The sequence below is a fragment of the Amblyomma mixtum genome, chromosome 5 (assembly GCF_055824585.1).
Source record: "Amblyomma mixtum isolate Tamu chromosome 5, ASM5582458v1, whole genome shotgun sequence".
In the NCBI taxonomy this organism is placed as follows: Eukaryota; Metazoa; Arthropoda; class Arachnida; order Ixodida; family Ixodidae; genus Amblyomma; species Amblyomma mixtum.
In genome coordinates, this window is record NC_143016.1 from 160440762 (window position 1) to 160463772 (window position 23011).

The window sequence follows — 23011 nt, forward strand, 5'->3', positions numbered from 1 at the left end:
AGCGCAGCACTTCACCAAGAGGGAGTACCACTCCGGTTTGAAAGTCGGTCTAGTCATACAGTTCCCTCAGATGAGCAATCACTTGGCACAAAGGAGCTTCGGTCGAAACAACTGATTCACATTGCCGGCCCATATTTCTATAGTTTTCCATAAGCTGTGTTGTGCTATCAGAAAAAGCTGATCATCCCGAAAACCGCGTTGCTTCTTGGCGAATGAAAGTGAACCTAGTGTGCGCGTTTCCTTACGACTGCATGCTAAAGGGCACGTGTGTCCTTAGAAACGAAAGAATCTTTAATGAACCTCTCTGCACAGCTCACGATGAGAAAGTGCTTTCGCATCCAAACTACATAAGAAGTCTTAAGGGCTCTCCGTTATTTTTTTTTGTAATGTTTGCCTCCTGTGTCGTTTACTACTGGATAATACTAACTTTACCACTCAAAAAAAGTTATGAAAAAGAAAAAGAAGTTTTCCGTAGGCGAGCCGGTAAAAGAAGACTAAAGAAGACTAAGCAAACAATACCAGGGCAATACACCCGATCTAGTAGGCTAGCATCGCAGAGAGCAACTTTGCGGATGGTCTAAGCAAGACAAGGATCCCTGTTCACAAGACCGTTTCAATGGAAGCAGAACCACGTAGGATTACATAATCATTCCCTGTCGTTCGCCGCCATCTATATTATTCTCGTTTAGCATGTAACTCCCCACTTCGAACTTCCTCAGTATCTGCTGCTAAACCGCAGCAGCATTATAAAAAAATTGCAGGTTTAACTCAGTTAATCACGGAATACTGTGCAGAAGCACTTCATTTTTATATAGTTCTGCTTGTTCTTTCTCAGTGGTTAAAAATTGGTGCCACAGTTCCCAAGTCACGCTGATGCCAAAATCAGGCGTCTTCCCTACACATGCTGTCTGTGTGTGCCAACTCTGTCTTCATTTAGCCACGACATCGTCCTCCGCTGATTACCGCTGCCGCTGTCGCCTTGCGCGTTGTTGTTCCCATCATCGAACACGATGATACTCCACGACAGACAAACCTCCGGGATAGTCCATGCTCACCCGAGAAAGCAGAAAGAGAGAGGGAAACCCCTTAACGAAAAACAGACAATTTAGACGCTGTTTAGAAAGCACTGGCATTCTACTCTGCTTGGGGAAGAGAATTTTGAAGACGACGACGGAAGGAGAGCGGTGCAGAAAAGGTACAATAAAAGAAATAAAAAGTGTAGAACATGAAATGCGGTCATTAAATGCGTATAAAGGTGCATCGACGAGTAATGATGTAGCGTATGAAATAATGAAGTCCATACGAAAATTTTGGTAACAAAGTCCACTGCTTGAAGAATGAGCGAAGGCAACATGCAAGGTGATATTAGAGCTTTTGAAGACATCCAACGTAACTAGGTATGCAAACTAAAAGTTCAGCTCATGTTTATTTTTTTGCCTAAGGCAGGCTAAGGGGCCTAAAATACTGTTCATTTCAAGAGGCACTGGGGAGAAACGTTCTGCATGCAATGTTCATAGAGCGCACACTCGTCAGAATACGCAGGGCACACAAGCAGGATATGCTATACAGTTTAGATCGAGCCGCTGTTGTCACAAAGCGGACTGTTCATTTGGCCGAACCGGTATCACAAGCCGTTTGTAAATTCAGCGTTCAGCAGAAGTTGGTAATAAAGTGTTTCCAGATGGCGAGGAATTCTGGTTGGGAGCCTTGATCCGAGATGTGGGTCGACGGAGTAAAGAAAATGGTAGTGATGGGCCGGTAAGCTCCAGAGCGCACACATTTTTTCGGAAGCAAATCTTTTAGCCATTTCAGATGCCTAATATTTCGCGAAGGAAGTCCAAATCTATCTACGATCTCGGTGACCATACGGGCCACTTCATGTGCTTTTTCATTGACTGGAATGCCACAGTGTGCTCGTATCCATTGAAATGTTATGCAGTGGCCGGCGGCAATAGGCAAATGACGTCAAGGAAAACCCGATGTCAAGAAAAACGGGCTGATGATTGCTTTTCTTCAGCAGGTTGGACAGGATATGCACAGATACTTTGGAGTCGGTAAAGATAATCCAGAGCCGGTACTTTGGCGCAGGATAAGGAAAGAGCTTCTATGACACCGTGAAGATGAGATCTCGTAGAGGATGTCTTCCGCTGCAGCCGGTAAGAAAGAACATGCCTTGTTGAGGGCAAATAAAGCCCACAAGATCTGCTTGAGTAGTTGAACCGTCGGTGCAGATGTGGGTATGCTGAATATATTCCTCGGTTAAGTACGCGAGAGTAGCTTTGCAGAAGCACTGCCTGTGGTATACGTCTCTGCATTCACGGCTGGAACAAACTTCTTCACCTTTAGAGGCGAGAGTGTCCAGGGGGGAAAATGTCAGAGGCAGTAGTTTCTGTGGCTGATTAATAGTAGAGAGAGGGGCAGGAGATGCACAGCTTGGCCAAAGCTGGAGTTAGAGTGAGTGAGGTGGACGCGGTTTGGGAAGTGCTTCTTCTCTTGGAGAACATGGCGGAGATGTGTAGGCATAATTTCGTGGGCGGCAATCACATCTAGCGGGATACAGCCTGTTTCCGCTACTGTTGCTGATGCAGAGGAACCCTTTGGGAGGCCAAGGCATGCCCGCAGGCAGTTCTTCCTCCCGTACTTGAAATTTTCTTGCTTGTTGTAGATATTTGAAGAACAGGCAGACGGTAGCTCAAGGTTCCATCAACGTAGGTTTCGTCAAGCAAAGCCATTGATCGGCAAATGCTGCCCCACCGTGTTCCCGTCATGAACCTGAAAACTTGCGATGCTGCAATGATCCTCTCGCGAAGTTTTTTATCTGAGGTGACCACGAGAGATTACTCTCTATCACAACCCCTAGGAATCGCTGAGTTCGTACATGAGGCATTGACCGTCCACCTAGGAGGAGCGGATATCGAGACATCATTTATCTTGTAAAAGCCATGGCTAAAAAAAACGAAGACCTCTTGGGTGCTAAGTACATCAAGAAGTTCGGTAACGCTCTCCGAACACGTTGCTGGGTAGTTGGCGCGAACTTGACGCGCTCCAGATGCTGGTATCTGCATAAATCGTTATGTGTATTCCTCGCAAAAGACTTTTTGTTAGGTGCATAAGTATGATATAGAAAAGGAGATGGCTGAGCATCGCTCCGAGAGGTACGCCTCTCTCCACTCCGTGAAAGTTTGTTGGATCGTTTGGAGTGCTCATAAGAATTTGTCGTCTTTTTTAAATACTGTCGAATCCACTTGTACAGCTTTGGTTTGGTTAGGTTTATGGGGTTTAACGTCCCAAAGCGACTAAGGCTATGAGAGACGCCGTAGTGGAGGGCTCCGGAAATTTCGACCACCTAGGGTTCTTTATCGTGCGCTGACATCGCACAGTACACGGGCCTCTAGAATTTCTCCTCCAAAGAAATTCAACCGCCGCGGCCGGGATCGAAACCGCGTCTTTCGGGTCAGCACCCGAGCACCATAACCACTCAGCCACCGCGGCGGCACTTGTACAGCTTTCCTCCGTGGCCTAGGTTGACCAAGGCTGCGCAAAGTGCATGATGAAAAAAATTGCCGACGATGAGGTTACTTCCTAATGCGAAATTAGAGCGATGCTCATCAGCTGTTCCAGCTTTTCGATAGATTTAGGCAAATAATTCGAGCAAGACATGTATGTAAAATTACAGACAACTTGCTATTTCTAACACATTCCTTCATAAAGAAACACTCCACTAAAAGTTCTTGATTTTCATGAGGGAAGCTTTGTGGACGGAGAAACAGATGGATATATGCTCGACTTGCTGCACCAATGCCTGGTTCTCAAAGACGAGGTCTGCGCAAGTATTTCGCGAGGTTGTCACAGCTGTGGGAGCTGTTACGAGCCCGAGGAACGGGTTGTTCTCCCGCATAAGTGGTAAGAAATTTCCGCTTGTCTTTATGTCCACATTAAAGTCCCCACCCACCCTGCGACCGTGGCGGGTGGCAGAGTTTCTGGCACAACGTTGTCAATGCCAAAGCATGCAGCGCACATCTGTCACTACCTTTTTCACCGGAACAGCGCGCACTAAGACACGGACACGAAGGGAGACACGACACACACGAGCGCTGACTTTCAACTGGTGTTTATTGTTTGGAACGAGGCATATATACACCGTTCGAACAACACAAGGAAAACAACCATCCATTCATAGATTCATAGTCAATTCATGCATGTCACACTGAACAAGGACGATAACAACATTATCATTTTCCCTTCACTAAAAATGCCAATTCTTTTGAACTGATCGATAAAGAGGGGCTACTGACGCATGCGTCTTTAGACCAGGCGATGTGCGCTGCTTCGATTATTTCGCGTGTTAATTGGTCACTGTGTTTGCTTAAAATTCGTGTGCTAGTGAAGTCAGTGCTCGTGTGTGTCGTGTCTCCCTTCGTGTCCGTGTCTTAGTGCGCGCTGTTCCGGTGAAAATGAGTTACCATCTTGCCCAAGCATCTGTTTTAACTGTCACTACCGCCACGTAGCTTCACTTCACTTCACTTCAATACCTTAAAGACCTTCGTTTGAGGGTATTACATAAGGGGTGGGGCACACAGAAATGAAAAACAGAATAAGTAACAGATAAGTTGTAAGTAATACAAATATTAGATTTTCACTGAGCAAGTACACGCGTGATTCTTTTGAGGAACAAAGATTAACATGTATAGCAGCAAGTACCCGGGTAAGGCCGTTCCAGCCGTTCGCAATCCGGGGGAAGAATGATGAAGAAAGTGTAGTGGTGCGGGCGCGAGGTCGTGACACTTGCTGGTGAAGGCAGGTGCGGAGGGAGATGAGTGGTGGTGGTGCGCAGATGCAGGGTTCCTGTCACAGCTCAGAGCAAAAAAAAAAACTTGTAAAACAAACATAAACTAGCAATGTAGCGGAGATGAGCAAGGGTAGGTGTCCACTGTTCCAAGAGGGCAGTTATGCGCCTTCCCTCTGGTTCAGGTGTCCACCGAGATGTGTGAGACAGCTACTGCGCATTTCCTTTTCTCAAAAACCAATTTACGAATTTTACCCTCTGCTCTCCAAGCTCCCGCTCTATTGGTTTCGCACCAGTGCGAGACAGATACTGCGCATTTCCTTTTCTCAAAAAAATAACAAAGACACTTTGGAAATTCTAAAGTGTGCTTGGCGAAAGCCTTGTGGTAAACCCACTGCCGCTTCCTCGAACCGCTTGGCGCGGAGTCATTGGGCGGCTTCGGAGCCATTCGTCTCACTCACTCGACTGCAACAAGGCGTCTGGCGAAGGAGCGGCGGTGTAGCTGCCACCACTGACGCGCGCTCTCGTTCGACTGGTACTGTGTGACGTCACGGTTGTTATGACAGCTGCGCACCCCACTGGTGCGCCGGTTGCTAAGGAGGGGAGGAGGCTGCGCTTTTACTTTCTCATTTCCAAGCTCCCGCTCTATTGATTTCGCAGCTTAAAGGGTGCGTACTGCTTGTTACAACGGACAACGGCGACAGCAACGGCAACGGCGACGCCGCGAAACGCAGAAACGGGCGCCTAAGAGCTGCGCTCTAAAACAGAGCCAAAAGCGGACTTGATATCAAGGAAAGCGGCTGTTAGGATGCATCCAGCATGAACGAGAAGCAGAGCCACAGCAGAACGTGTACAAAGACGCCTTGCTGCCTATGTGAAGCGAGGCGAGATTCTTCGTCTTCTTTGATTTCTGTGGGATATTCCAGTGGTTCCCCACTAGCCCAGCGCTGCAGCTGCGACGGAGCACCTGTGGACCGAGTGCTCTCTGAATGGTTGCGCCGCCTCTGACGTCACGTATGGCGCGCCCCTCTGATTGGCTGCTCCGAGCCGCAGCTGTGCTCCTAGTGCTCCTCTCCCTTGTGGGCGCGCGCCAAGTTCGCCTTGAGTAGGCTTGAGACATCGGGTCTTTGCAAGAATTCGTGTAGTAGTGTTACTGCACTAGAAACTAGAGGGCCCGCGCGACCAGCTCCAGACAGTTGGGAAGAAGGGGAGGTGACTCTAACGGTTGCTACAGATCGTCGTGTCGTCTCGGTCGGTTGCAGCAGTACCGCAACAACATTTGTTTCAGTTCCGCCGACATGCCAGCCGATGGAGCGGCGCGGACGGCGTACAGCAGCAGCGAACCTTAAGGTCCCTCTATAATTTTTAAGCGACTTTAGTGACTTTAGGGCTCGCGCCATGTACCTCCTCGTCTACGGCGCGTGTAGAGCGCTGGCCACATGGGGGTCGCCACACAAAAAACTGTAGAACGTAGCCGATCAGGGTTCCCGGGTTTGGCTACTTTGCGGCAAATTGGCCACTTCTGGGACCTCTGTGCTAAGAAAATTAAGGCTTGGCTACTAGGTTACTTTCTCGCTACATTTGAGACATATGCCGGGACAAAATAATGGAATAATTCCTCTCTTTTCGCCAGGGGTTAGAGCCCATTTCGTACTTCAGAACGGTATTTATAAACACAGTCCTTTCATTCTACCTTCAATGTAGTCCGAAAATTGCGCGCAATGAGATGCAGGACGAGACTTGACGAAATACTTCTCACTCCTGTGTTCACTGAATCTTCACCGGACATGTCCTTCCAGGTGAGATCCCAAAATTTCCGCATTTGTTAGGCAATGCTGTGATGTAGGTTTTTTTACATCGTGCAAGAAAGGATTTTCCTTTTCCATTGATTCAAACGCGCCAAAGCGAAGTAAGGAAGTAACTTGCTACTAAGCAAGTGCGCATTGTTTCCTCCTTACGCTACTGATTCAAACCGCGTTGACTAGTGATATAGTACTACCCCAACAACTCAGTTGTGCGGTGCTCAGTACGAGAGCCTTGGTGAAGATTTTGAAGGGTACAGGGTTTATTTTTTCAGCTCTTTTGTGGGGAACTAGCATCCTTGAAAGCCAAAAAGAGTTTTAAATGTCAAGCCGAAGGCTCTCCTTATCTTACCGAGATTAAAAGCTTCACGCAAGCCAGAAGTGCCCCAGTATATGGCTGAAAAGCAGAGAGTTTGGTATGAAGTAATATTAACAAGGATTTATTAACCTATGTCTTAAATAGGAGAAAAAGCAAACGTATTACGCGCATCAAGTCAAGCTCTTGTTTACCAGAGCGCTGAAGAAATTTCATGCAAAAAAATAAAAAAGTGTCATGCGAGCTATACAATACAGGAATTAAAATTTCTATGACTTTCTCTCAAAAACACACTTCTTTTCCACACTGGTGAGCACAAAATAAATTCTTAAGGTTACTTTTCAACTACATTCGTAATACCTCGTGCGCTTCCGTGCTGGTATCGTGTGCCCATCATTTATTTTTATTTCACCATCAACGCACTTTTGCTTCCAAGTTACGCAAAGGCGCTGTTATCCGACGTGCTACAATGATTATAAATTTCTGGCAACTTCTCTGCTTCTGGTGTAGTTCCTGCCACGCCTTGGGGACATTTTTTACTACATTTGACATTTTGGCAGCAAGATAGCTACTCTCTGACTGCATGTACGATTTCTGTGCTATTTTTTTAGTTTACGACCTAGCAACCTTGGGACCGAGCTCGATATCGCCCGCTAAGAAAGGCAAAGAAGTGGCTATTGGCAAACTTCTCAGGACTCGAGTGTGGCTACCACAATTTATGAGGCATCCTAGAATACACTACTCCTTTCCTACGGGGCATTTCGTGATTGTCTCTACTCTCGAGGACGGGCAGACTGTGGAGTCTGCCCGTCCTTAAAAAAACAGCAGTCCTGCTTAAAAAAAAACAGCAGTTGCTAACACTGGGCCTCGGTCTGCGGCGTCCTGTATTACTCCGCTGGCCAAAAGCAACTGTTAACGAAATCAGCTTTTTAATGTCTGAGTATATCAAACAACCCACGCATCAAAATTCTAGAGCTCACAACTTTTTTCTTGTGATAAGCTCCCTCTTTACGTAACAAGAAACGTTTAGGAGCGGACTACTTTTTCGTCGTGGAAGAATTCTGTACGCGGAGCTTCACTGCAGCGACTATAGCACGTATTCAAACGAGTCGCAGTGCAGGCCGACTGACTGCATCTCTCCGCACAAAAAAAAAGCATTCAGATGAGCTAGTTCGCGCTCATTCCTCATTTCGCAGCACAGTTTTTTGCTTTTCTTAAGTGTAGTCAGCCATACAAAAACTGTTAAAATGTGCCCCACTAAATGAAAGAACACTATGTTTAACCATAAGCTCCCACTGACAAAACTTGTGCTCGCAAAACAAGGTCAGCAGCATCAATGCGAAAAGCGAATCCAGAAGAGTTTTCCGAAAGCTCATTTCCTGTAAAAATATATTGCCTTAGGCCTGGAAAGCCGAAGTGGATTTTCGCACTCTGCGAAGCGAGATCAGAGGAGGCAGGTTGAGGCTGCAGTAAGTCGTTCTGTTCCGTCCTTAGAGAAGAGGAAATTTTCTATTATTCCGGCCTGTCCAGATTTGTCCTCTCTGACGCGGTAGGCACAACGAAATTTCGGTCGCCAACATCATCGAAAAGAATTGAAATACACTTGCCGCACTCTCTCTCTACGCCTCCGCTACCTCTTTTTTTTCTCTAAAGAAGAACACGAGTGGATATTTCAATGCGTGTGCGCGGGTATTAAACAGATAAAGTGCTCAAGAAGTAAATATCCTAGCGAAAGCTCTGCTCAAGGGGCTAACGCAGAACTCTAATGAGAAACATTGCGGGTTGGACAGAAATAGAATCTAGGAGGGTTAACAGGACCTAAATCCCCTCTGCTCGCTGTAGTCAGGGGGATACGACCTGGAACACGGCAGGAGATTTAGGTCCATGGCTCGCACACGCTGACGCATTAGCACCTCGTGGCTTATCGTCGGAGCTAGTCTATTTCGGAGAACGCAGAAAGCCCCCAAGCCCGATGCTTATTTGCAGCTTGTGAACCTCAGGAAAGCTCACTTTCCTGCACCATGGCGTGGCTACAATGACATCGAGGCATAAAACGACATACAATGACACATTATTTTCGCCTTATTTCGAACACACTTTTGCTGTAAAATAGGCTCGCCAGTGTCATTTTAAATTTGAGAATTCGCAGGTTTGAGCCAGTCATACAACTTCAAGTCTCTGCTCTTCTGTTCTGCAAGCTGCGAGCGTTCCACCGTTGTATGAAGTTTAGGAGTGGGGCTCAGTGTAAATGCTGCACCAGACACGATAAGTGGCCGACACAGTGCATGGTAAGTTAGTAGTTATCGAAAAAACCTCTTTCTTCCTCAAATGACTAAATTTGAAGGACAAGAGGCGTCTTATAACCTTAAAAAATCTGTGGATGAGAAAACTCTGTCACTCTTGATGACACAAACGCGCTGGAAAAACAATGCGTTTGGAAGGCGAAACTCTGCAGACTGTTTCGCCATAACACAAATCATTCCTATTACCTAGTCACGTGACATTTTCTTCATTTAACTCTCAGCGCGAAATTTAAAAACAACCGAAGAGCAAGAAATGTATCCGCTATAAGATGGAGCATTCTAAAGAGAGAACAGAACTGGCGGAAAAAATTAATTTCGGCACCCTTAATATTGTTGCTCGCGTAGCACCTTTTGTAGCGTGAGCTACATTGGCCACAGTCTCGCCATTTCGCGTGCTCTCTTGCTCGACCATACTGCGCATGCGCGAGGAGCAAGTGACGTCACTGCGCACAGCTGGTGTGGCTCGCCACGCGCGCTCGCCGCTGTGGGCTACTGCGCATGCTCGAGGAGATGGCGCCGCGTGTATAAATGTGGAGGGATACACAGCTACTGCGCCGTGTTCCATGGAGGAAAAACGCCAACGGCAATGAACACAATGAACGGCGACGGCCTATGGCTTCAGCGCCGCGTTCCTGGCACAACGTTGTCAATGCCTGCAGCCCCCATCTCTCTCTCATCACCCCACGTACCTATAAGCACGATTCAGGCGTCCATTGACCCAGGGAGCCATTATGCGCTCTTCTTTTCCTTAAAATGATCGGAGTGTAAACGTTGTAAACGCCAACGCCAATGAACACAACGAACGCCGACGGCCAATGGCTTCAGCAAAGCCGACGGCCTGTGGCTTCACCAGAGAGAACAACAAGAGAAGCCATGAGAAATAAATAAAAACTTTACAATTTATGCTGCACATTGTCTCGTCTTCATTAAGAGACTTCATTAGAACTTAAACGGACATTGTACAGCATAATTAAGCCTCATAACCTCTGCTGATATTCCTTTCCGCAGTCCTTTCTTTCACATTTCCACTCAGTTCAGATGCATTACACTTCTCAGTGTACGCCAAAAAGTACATATTCTGGCGTATCTATGTTTGGCGTACGTTGCCTACCGTGGCATGTAGCCAAAGGAAAAATTACATGCAAGCACGAACATTTAGCACAATGTTGTTATTCGTGTTTATTAACTAGATCGCAATATTCTCGAACATGTTTTATATAGCCTTAGAGACCCAACGGAAAATTCAATGCAGGCTATTCACAAAGGCGTCGAAAACAAAGGGAATCATTTGCAAACAATGCCTCTGGTAATAGCATCGCCAGTAAAGTTTAATTACTTACAATTATGGCAAGCTTCTTTTGTTTTTCATTCCATTAGGAGCGGTTTATAAACCAACTGTTATCTTATCAAGTTAGCAATGCACTCGGAGCAAAATGTTTCACAATTGAAAGTAAAACATGGTTGTCATGCCTTGGGAAACTTAAGTCACACTCCGATTGTACGGGTCTGCATTCGCTTTTAAAGAAATAAGATGCCAATTCTGCGGGGCGTTGGAAAGCCTGCGTCGGAATATTAATTGCGTCTCGACAGCTTCTTTAGTCTATTTTCATAAGCATTCACTAGCGTTCCCGCTGCTTTCAGGGCGTCGAGATTCTAAGAAGTTCTCTACAGCGAACAACCAATTTGCTGAATTCGTTTTCAGTGGAGGTGTATTTTTTGCCTTGCGCTCTTGACTGTATACTGCAATACAAATGGCTGTTTCCTCAGTAAGCAGTTAAAGAAACCTATAAAAAGCACCTGCAGAGCGGTGTCAAAATAACTTAGTTACTTATTGGTAGATGGACTCCGTAGGTTAATGAGGACGCTGATTAACCCATGCTGATTCAAAATGAGCAAAGGCATGCTTACCGATAGGTGTGGGGCACCCCAAAATGCATATTAATAAAAATTACATGACGTGCTCAGAAAAAGTTACCAAGGCATTGTAGAATATAAACTTGGGTCACTGACCACGTCAAAAAAGGGGGTTAGTTGACTTTTCTGAACCGCTACGGGTTCCTTGTTCACAATGCTGTAGCATTGTTCACAATGCTACACACAATGTAAACTTGGGTCAGTGACCCAAGTTTACATTCTACTATGCCACTACCTGACCAGACGGGATTCCGTCGAACCCTTGATTACGTTACCAAGGCAGCCCAGAAACGGCAAAGTGTCACGTTTATTAGCATTTAGCCAGCGAACAAACAGACCTCTCAGTTGCTTCGGGCTGTATCAAACAAGGCCGCTCATGTAGTCATCACTACCTCTTGTGTGCTTAAAACGGCTCTCTCACGCCGAACTCCGATAAAGTTGTGTCCTCTATCAATTTGGAATTAGCGGCACCTCGGATATTCTGAGAATTCAGATACGGAAGGTGGCTCCGATGAATGAAAAATGATACCCTCGCGTTACCTCTTTTTTGTTGCCTTGGTTTTGAAGGCCAACTTAAAAAAATAACTGAATGCGGGACTTTGCCACAGATAAGCGGTGCCGGCGTGGCTGTCACTGCCCTAACCGAAAACTTCCGTGTTCACATGCTGGCTAGTCAGCGTACTTCAGTGGGCGCTTACGACGATTTGCTCTGTATCGATCATGTGATGCAAGTTTCGTTCAATTTCCATTTCTTTACCCTGAAGTCACAACTGGGCGTTTCATACGGGGAGAGGCGTCATCATGATCATATTCAGCCTGCCTACACCCACTGCAGGAAAAAGCAATCGACCATATCTCTCCAGCGCCATCTGCGACCACGCTATCCCCGCAAACTTCTCATTCGCTCACCTAACTTTCTGCTGCCCCTTGCTACGCTTGCCTTCTCTTGGAATCGAGTCCGTCACTCTTAAGGACCATCGGTTATCTTGCCTTCGCATTAGATGCGCTGCCCAAGCCCATTTCTTCGTCCTGGTTCCTACCAGGATGTCATTAAACCGCGTTTGTTGCCTCACTCAGTCTGTCCGCTTCCGGTCACTTGAACGTTGCACCTGTAATTTTCCATTCCATAGCTTGCTGCGTTCTCCTTAACTTAAGCTGAACCATTTCCGTTAGCATCCACGTTTCTGCCTCACAGGTGAGTACCGGTAGAACACAGCTGTTTTATACTTTTCTCATGTAGAATACTGACAAACTGCCATTCATGATCAGAGAGAACCTGCCATATAAGCTCCACCCCATTCTCATTCTTTAGTTGTTTCCCTCGCATGATCCGGATCAGCGGTCTCTGCATGCCCTAAGCAGACGTGTTCCCTTACCACTTCCAGCGTCGCGCTACCGATTGTAAACTGCTGTTCCCTTCCGAGACTGTTCAACATAACTTTGGTTTTCTGCATATTAATTTTTAGACTCACAGTACTGCTCTGCCTGTCTACCGCATGGATCATGCTTTGCAATTCACCTCCCGAGTGACTTAGCAAGGCAATGTTATCAGCGAATCGCAGACTACTTAGGTATTCTCGATTAACTCTTATCCCCAGCTGTTCGCAATGCAGGCCTCTGAATACCTCCTATTAATGGGCGCTGAAAAGCACTGGCGAGGTTGTGTCTCCCAGCCTGACGTCCTTTCTTATAGGAATTTTATTGCTCGCGTTGTGAGGACTATGGTAGGCATCGTCAATCACCATCAAAGAATTCATACAGTTTAATCACTGGTACAGCATCAGTTATTTAAAAACCAACTAGAAAGCATTCAGGGTTCATTTCATTCTCATCACAGCGCAAGAAAAACAGTAAACGCGGTGTACAGAACTAACATAGGCAGAAGTACGCCTGCAGCAAGGCGACAACAAGCATACAGGTGTGCCTGCTCAAGAGGTAACGCCTTGCTTTAGCTCTGGGTGCTCTTTGTTGCTCTAATACGAGACAATGAGCCTTGGAGCCTCGTAACGAAGTACGGTTGACATCGCTTCTTTCATCCAGTGGAGTTAATATGGGAATTATCTTGTTTCTGAGAGCGGGATTTATTTTTGTATAGAATTTTGCATGGTTTCCATCGTGCCCATCTTTATCACTTTTTATCAGTTTTTATTACTCAGCTGTAATAATAGCACAATACAGAGGTGATTTAGGGAAAGGTTGCTAACCATTTCACAGCTCGCTTAAGGAATCCGTGACTTTTGTCACACAACAGACAAAAAATCATATAGTGACAATTTTTACGGCATGCAAGATAGCTTTTCGCTATGTTAATCATGAGATTTTGTTAATAAAACTAATCGGTTTCGAGGGATAATTCTAGTGCAAAGAGGGGGATTAACCAGCGGCAGTTTGTAAACATGCAAGAGATTAAGTTCAGCGTATCACATGTATAGTCAGAGGTACCACAAGGCTCCCTGCCAGGTTGCTTACAGCTCTTGATCAAGATTACTGCGTCAGTGAAACTTACATTATTTAGAGACAGTTGTGTAATCATGTACAGAATTCTCGAAGAAAATATTTGCGTACTGCAGCATTGAAACACACTGTTATCGAAATATTGAGAGTAATGTCCATTCTTCTGACGCGTAGCAAAATCTTTCTTTTCCATTTTTTTCCATCGCAAGCAACAAGTAGTTAAAACTACCGCAGAATAGCACTGAGGAAAGCCCAGCCAGTAACAAGTAATCTGCTAATGACAAGCTACATACAAATCGCGAAACGCTTCTTCTACCATGCACTTTAAGCACTAGCTTATAAGAAATGTTAGAAAAAGAAACAAATCTTAGCATTTGCATTGTCACTCGACCGTAGCAAGAGCACTCAATACCTTAAACGTAAAACCTAAACTGAAATACAGTAAAATAAGAGCAGTAAAATAACAGAAAACTAAGTAACATAACAAAAAAGCCACCACAACACCACCACCTAGGTTTGGGCGTCGGACGCCAAATAAGGAAGACGGAATCCTTGGTGGTGCAGGTCTTCATAAAACGTTTCCTGATAGTAAATTTTATTTAATTGAAGAGCTACAGGGCTCTAACTGATAACCGTGCTCCCGGTCTTTTTAATCGTGAGGGCTTCGAGAACTTCACCTGCCGCCTGTTAGCGACTTTTGCCTAGGATCATTATGGTGCTAAGTGTTGGCTCACACTCCCAATCTTTACAATGTGGAGGCAAATTCGACCCCCCTCGGTTCTCTACCCATTTTTCATGCTCCCGAGCCCTGTCAGGGGTGCAACGATCCGTCTTGCTTATGTAGACCCTTCCACATGTCTGTGGGAGTTCATAAACCACGCCGACGGCAGGAGAAACAAAAGGCTTACCGTGCCTGTAACCGCACTGTGGTTTCTTCTTTTTCCCGATCTGTGAGCACAACCCACTCAGCTTCCTCGATGCGGAGAAAGAATGCTAGTGTGAGCCAATGCGTAGCAGTGTTAGGTTTGGTTGGTTTATTGGGGTTTAACGTCCCAAAGCGACTCAGGCTATGAGGGACGCCGTAGTGAAGGGCTCCGGAAATTTCGACCACCTGGGGTTCTTTAACGCGCAATGATATCACACAGTACACGGGCCTCTAGAATTTCCCCACCAGCGAAATTCAGCCGCCGCGGCCGGGATGGAACCCGCGTCTTTCGGGTCCGTAGCGGAACACTATAACCACTGAGCCACCGCGGCGGGGCCAGTATTAGGATTCTAGGCAAAAGTCGCTAGCAGATGGCAGGTGAAGTTCTCGAAGCCTTTGTCATTAAAAAGAACGGGAGCACATGCATTAGTTCAAGCCCTGTAGCTCTTCGATGAAATAAAATTTGCTGTCTGGAAACGCTTATATGAATACCTGTATCGCCAAGAATTCTCTCTTCCTTATCTGGCGTCCGACGCCCAAACCTAAGTGGTGCTGCTGTGGTGACTTTTTTTTTGTTAGCTTTTATTATTTTACTTTGTTGTTATTTTTCTTTGTTTTACTTTAACTTTTACGCTTAAGGTATTGACTGCTTTTGCTTCGAATGCATTACACTGTTTTTGCTACGATGGATTGACACTGCTATTGCTAAAATTTGTTTGTTTGTTTTCTAACGTTTGTTAAAATCTAGTGCTTTAAGCGCATGGTAGAAGAAACGTTCCGCGATTTGTATTTAGCATTGTCATTTGCAGATTACTCGTTACTGGCTGGGCTGAGAGCGATACAGCGCTGTTACATGATGAGTGAGGGTTATAGACATGGCCCTTTTCTTCCAATAAAAATTGTTAGTGTGCACATGTGTGGTCCTTTTCTATATTCTGTTGGCGTACTTCCGCCGCAGTACATGCAGTGCAAATACTTGTTTTCCGTTAGCCATTTCAGTACGCTGTCTCATAATGTGAAATCAAACACTGATGGGTGGTGTTTATCAGATATAGTCGTGCGCATATACGAGGGGTGTTCAATAAAGATTTCCCCTGACTCACTTCTACTTATTGCAGGATGCTGAAACTGCGCATATGTAATGACTGAAGTCAGTATAGGTCACGTGCCAATTTGAAACCCTCAAGTAATAACGGTCTTACTTTTATAGGTGCTAAAGTGGTGTGAGGTGTGGTAATAGATGCAGTTGAATAGAGAGCAGTCATCAAGTTCCTGTACTTGAAAGGCCGCACTCCAAGGATACTTTTGATGAGATGAAAGAGGTTTATGGGGATGATTTCCCATCATATGATGAAGTGAGGTACTGGCATCGTCAATTCAAATGTGGTCGGAGTTCGGTGGAAACGGCTCCGATTGCAGGACGACCCCACTCCGCTATCGATGAACACACTATCCAGCAAGTGGAGTCCGCCATTTTAGAAAATCGCCCAGTAACCGTTGGATACCTAGCCGAAAATGTCAAGATTAGTGTGGGGTCCATGGAAAAAATCATTTAGGACCATCTTCATCTGCGCAAGATATCCGCTCACTGGGTTCCCCAGCTGCTCACACCTTTCCAAAAGCAGGAACGAGTCGAATGTTCCCAGGCTCTTTTGACTCTATGCCATGGAAACCAGGAAGACTTTTTCCACAGTCTGATTACACAGGATGAAATCTAGGCCCATCACGATTATCCAGAGACTAAAGTCTAGTCGATGCAAGAGAAGCACTTGGACTCACCGCCTCCAAAGAAGGCACGCGCCCAGCCCTCGGCGGGCAAGGTCATGCTCACAGTCTTTTGGAACCAGCACAAAATAGTCATGATGGATTTCCTAGCAAAGGGTACCACGATTACTGGGGCATACTGTGCTTCACTCTTGTGGAATTAGCGGGAGGCCATCAAAAGCAAGAGGCGTGGCATGCTCCCCAAAGGTGTCAACCTTCTGCAAGACAACGCCCCAGTTCACAACTCACATGTTCCCCAGATGGAAGTACGCTGCTGCGGCTTTCAAATTCTGCCGTATCCCGCTTATTCACCCGACCTCGCACCATCGTACTTCCCCCTCTTTCCAACAGTGAAGTCATATTTGAAGAACAAGCATTTTCCAGATTATGAGACTCTGATTTCTGAAGTCACAACATGGCTTTTGGAGCAACCTGTCGACTTCTACAAGCCAGGTGTTTACAGTTGCATAAAAAGACGGGAGAACTGTGTGTCCCTGGGTGGCACCTATGTAGAGAAGGACTAATAAATCTGCAAAGTTTCGTTGCTCTCCGTCCAAAGGAAGTGGGTCAGGGGAAATCTTTATTGAACGCCCCTCGTACGTCTGCGGTTTAATCACATTTGTGATGTATCGCTATAGTTTGTAATCTCGAAAAAAATTGATTGTGTTTTTTTATCTCCAACCGGTCCAATGCCAGTACATAGCAACAATTCTGGACGAAAGCATTTTTCAACGTGCAAAGCTTATGTGCGCAGATATTTCGTATATTGTAAGATTTCACTTTACCAATCAGTATATCCGCGGATCTGCCATCGATAGGTTTGCATTTTTTGCTGTTAACGTTTTTGCTACTGCCAAAAGTTTTCCCCATTGGTTTTCTGCTGCAGTCTTAACTACTTGATGCAAGCGATCAAAGAAAATTTAAGAGATTTTGCTACGCGTCAGATGAATGGACGGATACTTTCAATATTACCATAACAATGCCTTATTATAGTGCAATATTCAAAAATTTTCTCTAAGACTTCTGGACATGATTACACAACTACCTCTGAATAACATCAGTTCAGTGGCGGTTGTATTGCAAGATCTTTGATAAAGTGCAGTAAGCAACCCGGCACTAAGCCTTGTGATACCTCTGACTTTACATGTGATACGTTGCACTTATTCTCTTGTATGGTTACAAACTCTCGAAGGTTAAGCTCTCAGTTTACAATAGAATTATCCCTCGAAACCGATTGGTTTAATTATCAAAATCTTGTGATTAACCAAGCCAAAAGCTTTCTTGCATGTTTAAAAACATTGTCACTATATTATTTGTTATCCGTTGTGTGATAAAAGTCATGCACTCGTTCAGCGAGCGGTGAGACGGTAAGCAACCTTTCCCTAAATACCCTCTGTCTACCGCTATTATTGCAGCTGCATGATAAAAACTATCGGATGTGGTTGGAAACGTTATGCCCTGAAAGCTTGCAAGATTTTGATGTACTGCGAATGTTCGGGTATTAGACACCTGTTGGCCATCTGGGCTCTCGAGTACTTATATTATTTTACCGAGTCTCCAGTCATCAGGCATCATCATGGAAAGAAGTAATCTTCCAGAGAGCTCAAATATTGCTACCGGAGGCCAAGGTTTTGAGCTATGAGAAGGCTGTTTTTTTTTTAATTGGTTGATATTTACCGCACCAACAGGATACGAACTCAGATCCTCCGGCGGAGGTGAAATCGATGCTTCAATTCAACGCCAGCGGTGCACGTACGAATATACTTCGCCTTTGCGGACAACACAGGTGTTTTTTTTTCTAACATTTGCCGCACGGCAAATCTCTCTATGTCTGAAATGAACGCACAGTCGCATATGTGTACGCGCAAATACTATCACGATCAAAGTTTTACTGAAGAGAGGGAGAGAGAAAAAACTTCATTGCGCAAGGAATTCGGGGCACGCCCCAGGGTCCCCTCACGACCCCACTGCACTCAAGTGTTTATGTTCCTAAGGTCCATAACACTGGCAGCCCGGCCGGTTGCGATGGTCTGCACGGCCGGGTCCTCCGAGCGCAGCAGGGTCTCCCAGTCTTCCCAGGTCTTGAGGTTCTCTAGATCCCGCGGGGGAGGGTCCACCGGGCAGAGGGAAAGGATGTGGAGGGAAGAGGCGAAAGGTTCTGGGCATAGGGCGCATGCCGGTTGGGGAAGGAGGGATGATAGTGGGCTAGGGTAAGGGGTGAGGGAAGAGAGTGTGTCTGTAGTCTGCGCCAGAGCGTTGCTTGTTTGTTATCTAGGGAGGGGTGGGCGCGGGGGGTACAGCTGGCGTGAGGCTCTGTAGGCCTGCGTCAGCTCGCTGAATGAGTGCATGCGCTCCTTCGTGAATCCCCGATCCGAGGGCACCTGATCCCGGTTTAAAGAACCTCGGGCTAAAAGGTTGGCGGCCTCGTTTCCGGGATTCCCGCGAGCGTGCAAAAAAGGCAGCTGGAGGTTTAGCATTGCTCACCGCGAAATATTACGCAAAAAGCACAATTTTTTGCATGTGGGCACTACTTCCACGTACCTGAAAGCGCGACTGACCCAGGGAATAAGTTATGCGTATCTTCAACATTCTCATCGTCAATGCCAATTGCCCAATGTACGCCAGCGGCCTATACTCCAGTGTCATGCTTCTGCAGCAGTGTTGTCAAAGCCAACGCGTACTGCTCTAGCGCCGTTTTTCTGCCACTACGTTTTCCACGCCAACGCATGCAGCACGCATGTCTCTGTCACTACCGCCACATAGCTCAAAGCACGATTATTAGTTTGATAGCAGTCTTAGTTGGTGAAGAATACCATGCGCAAGCTTCAGACAAACCGGTGAGCCGGTTTGACCTCATGAAGTAGTGCTTCGCAATAAAAAAAAATTTTCTGCACCACCACGTAATCCAGTCTTCTGAAATGTGTCAAGGTATGAGGGGACTGCATGCTCTGTCCCCTGGCAACAGTACTGCGCGACGAAGTCTCAAGGCAGACTTTCCCAAGAACACGAGTCTTGTAAACTTTTTGCCGAGATACTGCATTCAATTTATTTCAGTCGTTCTGTAGGCGGAAGTATTCGTATCCAGAGTATGGCTGCAGACATCGGGCCAAGCTTCTTACGCAGCATGCACAGTGCTAGACTAGAAACTTTCTAGTGCATAAGCGCATGCATAACCAGAGGAACATCTCGCATTCTCAACTAAGTCTAGAAGCTCAATGCTCAAAACATCCTTCTATTTATTTTTCTATGCGGAACTTCGACGGCTCTGCCACGTATTCGTGCCCGATCTCTCCAGCTGTCGAGTTTCAAATAAACTCAACATGTAAGGGCCGGAAGGTACGTTGGGAACCCTGTGTGTTCACTTAGCTTTGAGAAAATCCGACACGAGAGCCGCGGTTTTCTTTAAACAAGTGGAAGAAGCAGGCACTGAATTTTTATGAGCATGAGCTCCTCCGCGCTATAATACAAGCATTATTATGCCAGTGACGTTTCTCCGATGGCCAAGCATTGTGTATTTTCTTTCTTCGTTGTGAAAACTGCCTTGCATTCCACTGCAAAATGCTTATTTTTCTGATCCAGATTTCCTCCAGTTTTCACGAGTTGCATCTATATGCGCGAATATATGGAATACAGTAGTACAGGCCGGAGTGAAAACACCGACTGCTCTGATAACATATTCGTTGCGTCAGCGAAGGTGTACTGGCTAAAAGAAACTCATAGACAGCGGTTGCGGTGTCCAGAGCATTCTGTATTATTCACGCTGCACCCTTTTCTTGCATTTGACACCTACCTTGTCTAAGAATTCCATGACAGTCACTCGTGTATCAGAGGAGCATCGTATGGTTCTGGTTAAGATAAGACCTGGGTTTTTAGGGGTACACGTTATAGCACTGACTCAGACACACAGGAGTTCTCAAGGATCTGTGCGGGTTGTTGTGTTACCGAAGAAAGCTTCGTCAGTATTTATTTATTTATTTACTTACTGATTTATTTATTTACCGTATATTCCAGTGTACAAGACGCACCCTTGTATAAGGCGCACCCCCCATATATGCAGGCTGTCATTGAAAAAGTTGCTATATAAGACGCACCCGTGTATAAGACGCATCCCAATTTGCCCAGTTAGGCTAGTGAGGCTTAATTAAACATGCTTGTGCGACCATTGCAAAAGGCACCTTACCTGTGAGAAGTTCTTAAGCACCGCTAAGTGATCGAAAAAGGCAACACTCACGCCATACCCGCCCATGTTTCAGCAAAAAAAGAAAAAAAGAACGAAGGAACGGTCCTTATGTCCATAACAACATTTTATAATAACTTAAGACCTTCGAAGTCTTCATCTCAAGATGCGCTATCAAAAAGCATGCCCATTTCTGGAGGCAACTTGGCTGAAACATTCTCTTCGCACTACGTGTGTACTACGTAAACGGAGCAAACAAAGTTGCAAAGGGTGACTAAAAGAAACGCCGGCTTGTCTTGACAATGGCAAGAAACGCGATTGTCGCCATCTTTTGGCATTTCACATCACTTTTGCTTGGGGCCTCCAAAACAACCGCGGGTTTATGATTCCGGAAGCCGTCATCCCCACCGTTTAATAATAAAGTTCAGCTAATAAAGTTGCTCTCGGTGGTCCCCGTATTGAAGTATTAACCGTGTTACAACCGCGTTATTGGTAGTGATATTTTTTCGGTGAAAAAAGCTTGAACATGAACCTGAGTAATTTCTGAACTCGCAAAAAAAAACAGAAAAAGTCGCATATAAGGCGCACCCTTGTATAGGACGCACCAGCAAGATTTTTGAAAAAAAGGCGCGTCTTATATACCAGAAAATACGGTACTTATTTGTTTATTTATCTACAACATACTACGGACACTAAGTTCAAGCATGGTGGGTGTGAAGGTTAGCGAATTACAAATTTTAAAAACGTCCTAAGGTTGCCGGATTATAGCATTAATCTGGGAAACCTCATTGGCGTTGGCTGACTCGCCCTTCACCTCCCCCGCTAACTAGCCGCCGTGTCATTCGAGAGAGAGAGAGAAAAAGAGAAGGAGATTTTAACGAATAAATGAGAGGTGTGCCTCGTTACAAGCCTAGCATGCTACTCCAGATGAGGTATTGGCTCTCATTGGAGGGCCAACCACCATCAATACCGCATTCCTCCAGCCGCGTAAGAACCTCTTCCTTCTCTGGTAGCCACCCTGGGTTGTTCCCGCGGCAGTAACCCTCCGGTCTCTTCCTACCGTCTCATAGAAAAGGAGAAGGGGATTTCCCTTTCTCTACTCTGCCGCCTGCAGGTCCCATGATGATGATGATGATGATGATGAATTTTTATGGCGCAAGAGAATCTGCAGCCAAAAAGAGCGCCATGGTACAAGGTTGTTTCTTCTACTCAGGGTGGGGTCAAGGACCCATTTCCCAAGCTTTTCACCTTAAAGAAGCCGAGCAACAGTCAGGGAGATCTTGTTAGTCATTGTATTGTCGGTGGGTACCAGGCGCCACTGGGGATCGAACCCCGCACCTCCCGCATGTGAGACCTGCAGGTCCCAGCTGGCTCTTTTGTGTACTACCCCTAGCAGGTGGTATACCCGTGCACTATCCGTGTCACCTGCCAAATGGCAGGTGACAAACTGCGACACATTCAATGGGTGCGGGTACATGGGGCTCTTATGCTCTCTAGTAACAAAAAATCCTGTCTCGCAACCTATCCCGAAGCTAGAACTGAGAAGCGGTGCAAGTATTACTTCGTATCGCTTTTTTTCCCGAGCCTGCGAATAGTTTCTTTGATACTTATCAGAATAACAACCGGCTAGGCTTCTCAGAAACATAGAACTCTATATTGGCGAAGCGATAAATCTTTCTACGCAGTTTCAGTCCCCAATTCTCGGTGGAAATGTACCTAAGGCGGAATATCATGGGTAAAGTTACCCATCCAAAACTATTAGCCTCTGTGTTCGCTTGTTTTCCAAGCTTATCTTAATTTCATTATCTTGAACGCATAAACGGAAAACAAAAAAAAAATCCACTGGTGCGCATTTCATTTTCCCCTTCAGATGTTCTTTCCTGTCCCTTTTCGGAAGGAGTAGAAGAAGTGTTCATAGGGAGGTCTACCGGGCTAGGCTGTTGGCCTTGACATATCGCATTGTAGCTCATACTTTCAGATCTACCGTTTGGTCGTGAGCTAAATGGATGTGGCATGGATGTGTCATTTGGCGGCATCAGACCTCTGCGCCGCTATGGAAGTGTTCGATCTAGCCAGTCAAGTCGAAAAATGCTTGTTTATCGGTGGGGTGAGTTTCGCTGCAGCGCCAAGCCAGGCCATCAGTCCAAGGTCCAAGGCTCCAACGGCTTGGGCTGTACGAGTCGCGAGGTCAGTCAGCTGGAGTTGGTCTTCCCGAAACGAGCTGGCTAGCACGGGCACCCACTGCACAGGGGTGAGAATGGAGTGGAGAGGGTAGGCCTACCTGTCAGGACCGGACAGACGATGTGGTAGAGGGTGAAAGTACCACCGCAGTCAGGGGCAAGAGAGGGGTGTAGGTTCGAGTGTATCTTGTTGAGTAGGTGGACTTCGAGTTATATGTTAGTCTCGAGCCTGCGCGAGGCGACCAACTGCTCACGGGTGAGCTTCTTATGCAATGGCGGGTAGAAGTGGCGCGGGCCTCTCAATGGTACAGTCAGGCAGGAATTAAACGCGAATATGCATATACAGTACTTTTCTGCTTGGCAGCGACATATTTTTTAACAACCGGTTGG